The following is an 8,825-nucleotide window of genomic DNA, read 5'->3' on the forward strand; positions in this document are numbered from 1 at the left end:
TGATGCAAACTTGCCCTGGGGACATGTGGTTAAGTATTCAGGCTTATTAGCAATGGGCAGGGCCATAGAACTCCCAAGAGATTATGACCTTTGTCTTCAGTTAACAGGGTGGGTAGAGAAAGACCACCAGGTGGGGGCAGGGATAAGCATGTCTGAGCTCAGACTTTTCTTGGGCGGGGCTTGCTGTGGCTGCTATGGGGGATGGGGGTGTGGTTCCCAGGCCAATGGAGTCATATTCCCAGAGAGATTATGGCTGCCACTGCTGAGTCATACAATTCACCAGGCAAGTGGGGGAGAGCTGTCAGTCAAAGGCCTCACTCCACTCCCACACAGACCACAGTCCTAAAGGCCAGTCTCACCCCCACTGTGACCCCCCAGCAGCACCGAGTCTATTTTCAGGCAGCCAGTGACCAGGGCTGAGAACTTGCTCCAGACCACAGGCCTCCCTGTTGAGAAAGAAAGCAGACTCACAGTTTTTTGGCATCTCAGGGAGCCTGCAGCAGTGATCCAGTTCCTTCAAAGGGTCTGTGGATTCTCTCGGCTTTCCTGGTATGTTCCTGCGGTAGTTCTTGGAGCAAAAGTTCATGATGTTAAGGAAGGAGACCACTACTATGCCTGCTGCCCTCCTTCCCCCACCTTGCCTAGTTCACAAGATAGGAGGAGAGAAAAAGCAAAAAGTTGGAAAAAAACAAAAGTAAGATAAATAGTCAGACAACCTGGGTGCCACCACCTGGCCCTAGGAGTTAAAAAAAGTAATAATAATAACATCAACCCCTGACCTAAACTACTTGTGTTATATGTAAATTCCAGACACTGTATGAAAAAAGCATTGTAAAACTTTTTGTTCTGTTAGCTGTTGCATGTAGCCCCCAGTCACGTTTCCCACGCTTGCTTGATGTATCACGACCCTTTTGCGTGGACCCCTTAAAGTTGTAAGACTTTAAAAAGGCCAAGAATTTCTTTTTTGGGGAACTCGGTTCTTAAGATGTGAGTCTGCCGATGCTCCCAGCCGAATAAAAACCTCTTCCTTCTTTAATCTGGTGTCTGAGGAGATTTGTCTGCGGCTCATCCTGCTGCAGTGTGAGTCTCCACACGCTGCTCTGTCCTTCTGAGCAGGAGCTGCAAGCTAGTCCTGCCTCCTATCCACCATTTTAATCCAAAAAATACGTTACTACTTTTCATCTGGTATCTTTAACAATTTGTTTTATGGAATGAAACAAAAAAGAAGCCTGAAGGCTCTGATACTGAAAGGTTCATGTTCCACAAATAGAACAGTGAACAATTTCCTTGTGTAGGAAGCAGAGATGGGGCAGAGATGGTCCCTCTGTGGGACTTGTGGGAGAATCTCAACCATTGGCTTGTGGCTGGACGCAGCACCCCTGATGGAGTTACATTCTGTAGAACAGCATGGCCCCCCACCACCAAGGATCTGTTTTTCAAGTAGAGATGCCCGGAAAGAGGTTTAGGAACAGAAGGAGCCCTCAGCTAACAGGGGCCTGCAGGTGCAAGTGGAGAGAGTGAGTCCAACACAGTCCTGGGCACCCTGCATACTCCAAACCAGGACCCAGACACTGAAGATTTCTCCCACATAGCTTTGGTCTTTGGAAGAAAGATTGTCCCTGATGTTTTTAGAGAAGTATTTTCACCTTCTCTTAGAAGAATGATTCTGACATGTTTGTCAGAGGGCAACCTGCCCTTCCAGAAGGGGTCCGTCTACTGCTTAGTCACTGGACTGTCATTTATTTCCTCTTTTCACTCCACCTGTGTTTCTACTTTCTGAAGAATTCAAGTCTGCATGCTTGGAAAGTTCTGGCAGGCACAGTGATGCCTTTCAGCCTATAGAAGTGTGCACGGGGGGCGGGCGCAGTACCTCAAGCCTGTAATCCCAGCACTTTGGGAGGCCGAGGCAGGCGCATCACCTGAAGTCAGGAGTTTGAGACCAGCCTGGCCAACATGGTGAAACCCCATCTCTACTACAAATACAAAAAAACTAGCTGGGCATAGTGGCGCGTGCCTGTAATCCCAGCTACTCATGAGGCTGAGGCAGGAGAATCGCTTGAACCAGGGAATTGGAGGTTACAGTGAGCCGAGATAGCGCCACTGCACTCCAGCCTGGCAACAGAGCGAGATAAAGGCTGGCAATATGTGTGTTTATGATATGTAAGATATTTTATACATGGTTACCTTGATGAGCCACCTGGTTCCTTCAGGAGCCAATGTTGAAGCAAGATTTACTGATTCATCTCTTCCTACATCACCTTCTAGCCATCTAGCCCCAAACATAGAAAATGTAAGTATTGCAGAACAATGAAGACTACAGTTGCCATGAAAAAGGAATGAGGTTTTATATCACACAGTGTGCAGCATTTCATGGCCACCCAAATCCGCATTCACCATCCTCTCTCCTTCCCCTTCAAGGACTCGGAATCTCCCCTGGCTGCGGTTCTCTGTCCCTGGAACCTCCCTTGGGGCTCATTTTCTTCTCTATTTCTAACACAGAGCAATTTAGTTACACCTTCCCTGCCTCCTCGCTCCCAATACACACATACTCTCACACGTACACCAAGAAACTCACGCACATGTGAACGCACACACACATGTGCACATACACATAGCTGTCTCTTGTTACTTTACCACACTTAAGCATGCTAAAGGCTAGCAAAGGTAATTTCCTCCAGTTTCAAGGTCTCTCCATAAAGGTGGCAGGAGAATTACAAATATTTATTTTTCTTGTCAGCAATCATTTTTGTATTATCTGTCATATTCTCAACAAAATAAACATTATTCCTTATTTATTTTTTTTTTTTGAGATGGAGTTTTGCTCCTGTTGCCCAGGCTGGCGTGCAATGGCACAATCTTGGCTCACTGCAACCTCAGCCTCCAGGGTTCAAGCGATTCTCCTGCCTCAGCCTCCCAAGTAGTTGGGATTACAGGCACGCGCCACCACGCCCAGCTAATTTTTTGTATTTGTAGTAGAGACAGGGTTTTGCCATGTTGGCCAGGCTGGTCTCGAAATCCTGACTTCAGCTGATCCGCCCGCCTCGGCCTCCCGAAGTGCTGGGATTATAGGCGTGAGCCCCTTCACCCATCTGACATTATTCCCATTTTACAAACAGAGACTTGGGGGCTCAAAGAGGATAGGAAATATGCCCAAATCCCACAGCAAATGAGGCAAAAAGGAGATGCAAGCCCAAGCTTTAGTGTTCACGTCCTCTCTACAGCACCACATGAAGGATGACACTTGATGGCCCAGGGCCTGTTCTTTAACTGTATCAAACCATCCCCTCATTCCCACCCTTTCAATTTGCTACTGGTTTTGGTGGCTTAACTATAAGGATTAAGGCTCATCAGGCAGGGCCAGTCAGCCCTGTAAGGGGAATTTGAGAAAGTGAATTGGGCCAGACTTTGTCCAGCACCTGGCTCAGAGCAGAGGTTCAGCTGGACTTCAATAGCACTGCTGAATGAATAGATAAATGTGTTTTAAATCCAAGTGTAATGAGAAGTTGGAGATGGATGTTGGTGATGGTTGTACAACAATGTGAATGTACTTAATACCACCAAACTGTAAGTTTAAAAATGGTTAATATGGTAAATTGTTTGTTAAATATATTTTATCACAAATTTTGAAAAAGTCAAATGTGCACGGGGAGACTGGAGAGAGTCATATAAAGCTATATAAAGTAATTTACTTTATATTATCAACTATTTTATTATTCATTTGTTCCCTGCCAATTGAAAGCAGTCATATTTTGCACAAAACAAACTGATACATACAAATCTAACTTTAAAAGATGGATAAGACCTTAAATAAGATGTAGCATCGAGATGACCTGGATTTAATGGTGACAAATGCTGTGGTTGACCACAGTGAGTTCTGGAATTAGATTGTCTAGGTGTAATGCCTGGCTTTTTGTCTCTTAGCTGTACGAATTGGGGCCAGTTATTTAATCTCTTTAAACCTCTTTTTTTTCTCATCTGTAAATGAGGATTCTAATACTACCTAACACATAAGATTTTTGTGAACTAATCCAGGTAAGAGACAAACTGTCATGCTTTAAAAGCACTCAAAAAGTCCCAACTATGATTAGTAAGGCTCCAAAAGTGACTAAAAATGAAGGGCCTTCAGTATCTGTCTAACTCAAACCAGGCTCCTGCTTGTAAACAGCTATGAGTGACTTCATGTGTCATCTTTCCTCTCTTTTACCTAGATATAGAAGACTATGCTGCCCTCTTGAATAATGCCTCAAGAATGCATGCCTTTCCTGATCATTCTGTGAAATATTGCTGAGTATAGGAACGAGTGAATTGTAGATGGATAAATATCTAGTATGTTCTCCATTTATTTCAAAGTGTAGAAAGCTTTTATGTAATCAGAAAACAAAATCCAATTAACTCCTATTGCATTGCCTTCCCAAACACATTACAGACTAGATTTTAAAAATTTGTATGAATCAAGTAAGCCACACTTGATTTCCCCCAGCGGAACCTGGAGAACTATTCCACTGCTCCTGGGCAAGGTGGTACTGGACACAAACTCCCTATTGCCAGGAGTCCCTCTCCCCCTTCTCTCACTTTTGCTTTAATTTCTATTTTTCGAAAGGGAGATAATTAATCTATTTCAGATTGGCATTTTAACTTGTTTTACTTACTGACCACTGTGGAGAAATGAACTGAGAGCAATTTCTCAGCTTATCTTAGTCTAATGTAATATGAAAAGACAAATATCATATTTGAGGAAAATTATTTCATATGCGGCATTATTATTAATCAGGGATAACAGGTAAAATATCAGAAACTGATTAAATGAGAACTTTTTTAGTAAAAGAAGGAAGTTAGATTGGGAAATGTAGTCTTTAGAATCCGACTGAGAGGCCTGTATTTTAACTATGTGACCTATGTTACTTAATGACTCAATGACTCAGATCTGCTCCTTCATGTATAAAATGAGGAGACTGATACATTTCAGAGAGTCAATGTGAGAAGTAAATGGAATTATGCACAAAGGGCACCAGTGTAGTCTGGCTCATAGTAAGTGCTCAATAAATGGTTACTCTTATAAATATACTCAAAATAAGATACATTTTCCAATCAGTCTTACTTAAGGATCACATCGGCCTCTTTCTGGCTGACTCAGGTACAGTAAGATGTGAGGTCAGCCAGACTGCTGACGATTAAACACTGGCTTAACTATCACTTTCCTGGGCTCCAGTTTCCTCATCCATTCAACGGAAATGATAAAGGTACCTATTTCTTAAGGGTTGTTTTGAGGATTTATTTTTTTATTTTTTATTTTTATTTTTTTTAAGACGGAGTCTCTCCCTGTCGCCCAGGCTGGAGTGCAGTGGCGCAATCTCGGCTCACTGCAAGCTCCGCCTCCCGGGTTCACGCCATTCTCCTGCCTCAGCCTCTCCGAGTAGCTGGGACTACAGGAGCCCGCCACCACGCCCGGCTAATTTTTTGTATTTTTAGTAGAGACGGGGTTTCACCGTGGTCTCAATCTCCTGACCTCGTGATCCGCCCGCCTCGGCCTCCCAAAGTGCTGGGATTACAAGCGTGAGCCACCGCGCCCGGCCTTGAGGATTTAAAAAAGATAATTTAGGTAAAACTCTTAACACCAGTAAATGCTATCTGAGGTTATTAAAAGTTCATTGAATCAACCATGCAGAAATTCACTTCACGATGTGGCAGTTGGGTTTTTTTTCCAGGCTTCTGGAAATGTGTAACCAAATAAGTGAATATATGGCTGCCTCCAACAACCACGTTGAATTTTTCTTTTACTTCAGAACAAACTTTGGTCATGCTGCAAGCCTAGTGGAATGCCTGATTCTTCTGGGTATAGCTCAAGGAACACCCACCCCAGAATGGAAGTCATTTGGCAGGTAATGGTCCCTGTGGAATGACAGCCCTTAGAATGAGTTTGTGAAGACACAAGTATCTGATGCCTTCCTTGGTAGACAGTGCTGTCAGGGGCTGATAGGCTCCACCATTTATTTTTTCAGCTGATCTTGTAGAGTTCAAAAAGCACTTTTCTTGGGACACTCCCAAGCATTTTCATAGCCTTTTCTACTGTGCTAGTAGCAAGCAATTCAATGTCTTGCTTAGTTTTCATTTACCTACCTCTCAGGTAAATTTACTGAGTAACTACAAAATGGTGGCTATAGCCATGAGAACATAATATATGTTTTCTAAAAATGCCATTGTCCTTGAAATCATTAATTTTATATTTGTATAGAAGACAAGAAATTGACTTTACATGTAGACTACTGAGATTGCGATATCTAAATTTGCATACAAATCAGAAAATATTTACATTGAGTTTTACATTTTTGATGCTCTGATTCTACCTGATAGACTCACAAGAAAATTTGATCTGCGAAAGATTCTTTCTCTCCAGAGATTTCTTCAGATCTGAGAGGTATATACATCTATTCAAGAAACATTCATTGGGCATAATTCACTATTACTGCCTGCTGATAAAGTAGGAAGTCACAGACATTTCTTGTGGGCAAATTCCACAGGTGATAGTCCCCTGAAAGGTCTCTGATTCTGTCTCCTCCCATCACTCCTACTACCAGTGAGAGAAAGGGAGATCTGCCATTGTCCTGGGGCTGGGGATCCACTTACATCTCTGGTAGCACTGTCACCATTGCCAGGGCTTCTAGCTGAGCCTTATACTTTCATGGGCTTAGTGCATACCTCCTTCAACTCACACAAGTTGTGATGCTCTTGAAAAAGGGGTGAGCACAATTCACAATTGCAAAAATGTGGAACCAACCCAAATGCCCATCAATCAACGACTGGATAAAGAAATTGAGGTGTGTGTGTGTGTGTGTGTGTGTGTATGATAAATATATATATGATAAAATACTACTCATCCATACAAAGGAATGAATTAATGGCATTTGCAGCAACCTGGATGGGAAAGGAGATTATTATTCTAAGTGAAGTATCTCAGGAATAGAAAACCAAGCATATGGTTTTCACTCATAAGTGGTAGCTAAGCTATAAGAATGCAAAGGCATAAAAATGACACAATAGACTTTAGGGACTCAGGGGGAAAGGGTGGGAAGAGGATGAGGAATAAAAGACTAAAAATCAGGTTCAGTGTATACTGTTCTGGTGATGCGTGCACAAAAATCTCACAAATCACTACTAAAGAACTTACTCATGTAACTAAATACCACCTGTTTCTCAAAAACCTACAGAAATAAAAAAAAAATTTTTTAAAGACACAAGGAACTAAAAAAAGAAAAAGAAAAAGGTGAGTAGAATCCCTTCTTGTCTCTCTCTGTATTATCTATATTATAATGTATTGGCTTAGAACTGTCTTTGCTCCTGAATGCTGGCAGGCACAATTCTTTCACACACACACGCACACACACACACACACACACACACGTCATTGTTTCTAGAGCGCTCCCACAGCACGGGCCCCATTTGGCCTTCACACTGAGGGCAGCTTGGAGTCCAGGCATCATCTTCCCTGTTGGTGCTTTCCCTTTCATGATGCAACCTGGTTTCAATCACATATCACCCCAGTTTATGCATTTTTACAGACTGGAATCTCAATGAGGTCAGTGTTCCTGTATTTTTTTCAAAGGCAGGTAGATTTTCAGCTCTTATATACACTAATTCATTGTAACAGGCACTTGGGCTATTGTCTAACTCTGCTTCTCCTCAGCATATAAGCTTAACCTTCTTATGGATTCACTGAATGAGAGGGGATTCTTATATCCACTTACCAACTGTGGTTGACCATGTATTAGTTTGCTAGAGTGTCTGTAACAATGTACCACAAACTGAGTGGCTTAAACAATAGTTTATTGTCTTGCAACTCTGGACCCTGGGACCAAGATGAAGGTGTTGGCCATGCCTGTGAAAGTGCTAGAGAAGGCTCTGTTCCCGACTTGTCTCCTAGTTTCTGGCAGTTACTTGATTTGTGGCAGCATACCACCAATTTCCACAGGGCATGCTCCCTGTGTATCTATGTCCAAATTTCCTCTTTTTATAGACACCAGTCATATTGGATTACACCATGGAATGCCCACCCTACTCCACTAGTTAAGATGAGCTCATCTTAACTAATTCCATCAGCAATGAGTAGGACTCTAACATTATATTATTTTGAGGGGGGGAGACACAATTCAACCCTTAACACCATTCAAAATATCTTTCTGCCCAAAAATTTGTGTTACATGACAAAGGGAAACTTTATTCTTCACTGATTCCTAAACGTGTCTTAATTGGGCCTACACTTTATTTTATTGTTGCTTCCTGTTAAAAAAACATCATAAAATATATATGGCATGTTTTAATTACTGTGACAGATCAATATAAATTTTAAAAGAAGAAAAAAAGCACATTTTATGTACCAAGTGTTTATATTATATGTAAATCTTTCACGATTGGCGAAAATTTTTACAGAATATTTGTGGAGGTGCCAGGTTAGAAATATTAAACACTTATCAAGCTGCACTCATGTTCCTGATGTCTTCAAATGTATGTTGTTGCAAACCTCATTTTTCAGGAAGCAATGTGTGTCTTGTTCATGTCCTGTGTTTCACCTGTATGTTTGTTATAGTATATAAAGTTTGTTATGTATATAAAGTTATAGTTATAAGACTTGTTCTTTTACAATGAGAGCAAACTTACTTCTTTTTTTTTTTTTTTTTTGAGAGGAGTTTCACTCTTGTCACCCAGGCTGGAGTGCAGTGGCGCCATCTTTGCTCACTGCAACCTCCACCTTCCGGGTTCAAGCAACTCTCCTATCTCCGCCTCCCAAGTAGTTGGGATTACAGGTGCCTGCCACCACACCAGCTAATTTT

This window comes from Symphalangus syndactylus, chromosome 7 (assembly GCF_028878055.3).
Source record: "Symphalangus syndactylus isolate Jambi chromosome 7, NHGRI_mSymSyn1-v2.1_pri, whole genome shotgun sequence".
Taxonomy (NCBI): Eukaryota; Metazoa; Chordata; class Mammalia; order Primates; family Hylobatidae; genus Symphalangus; species Symphalangus syndactylus.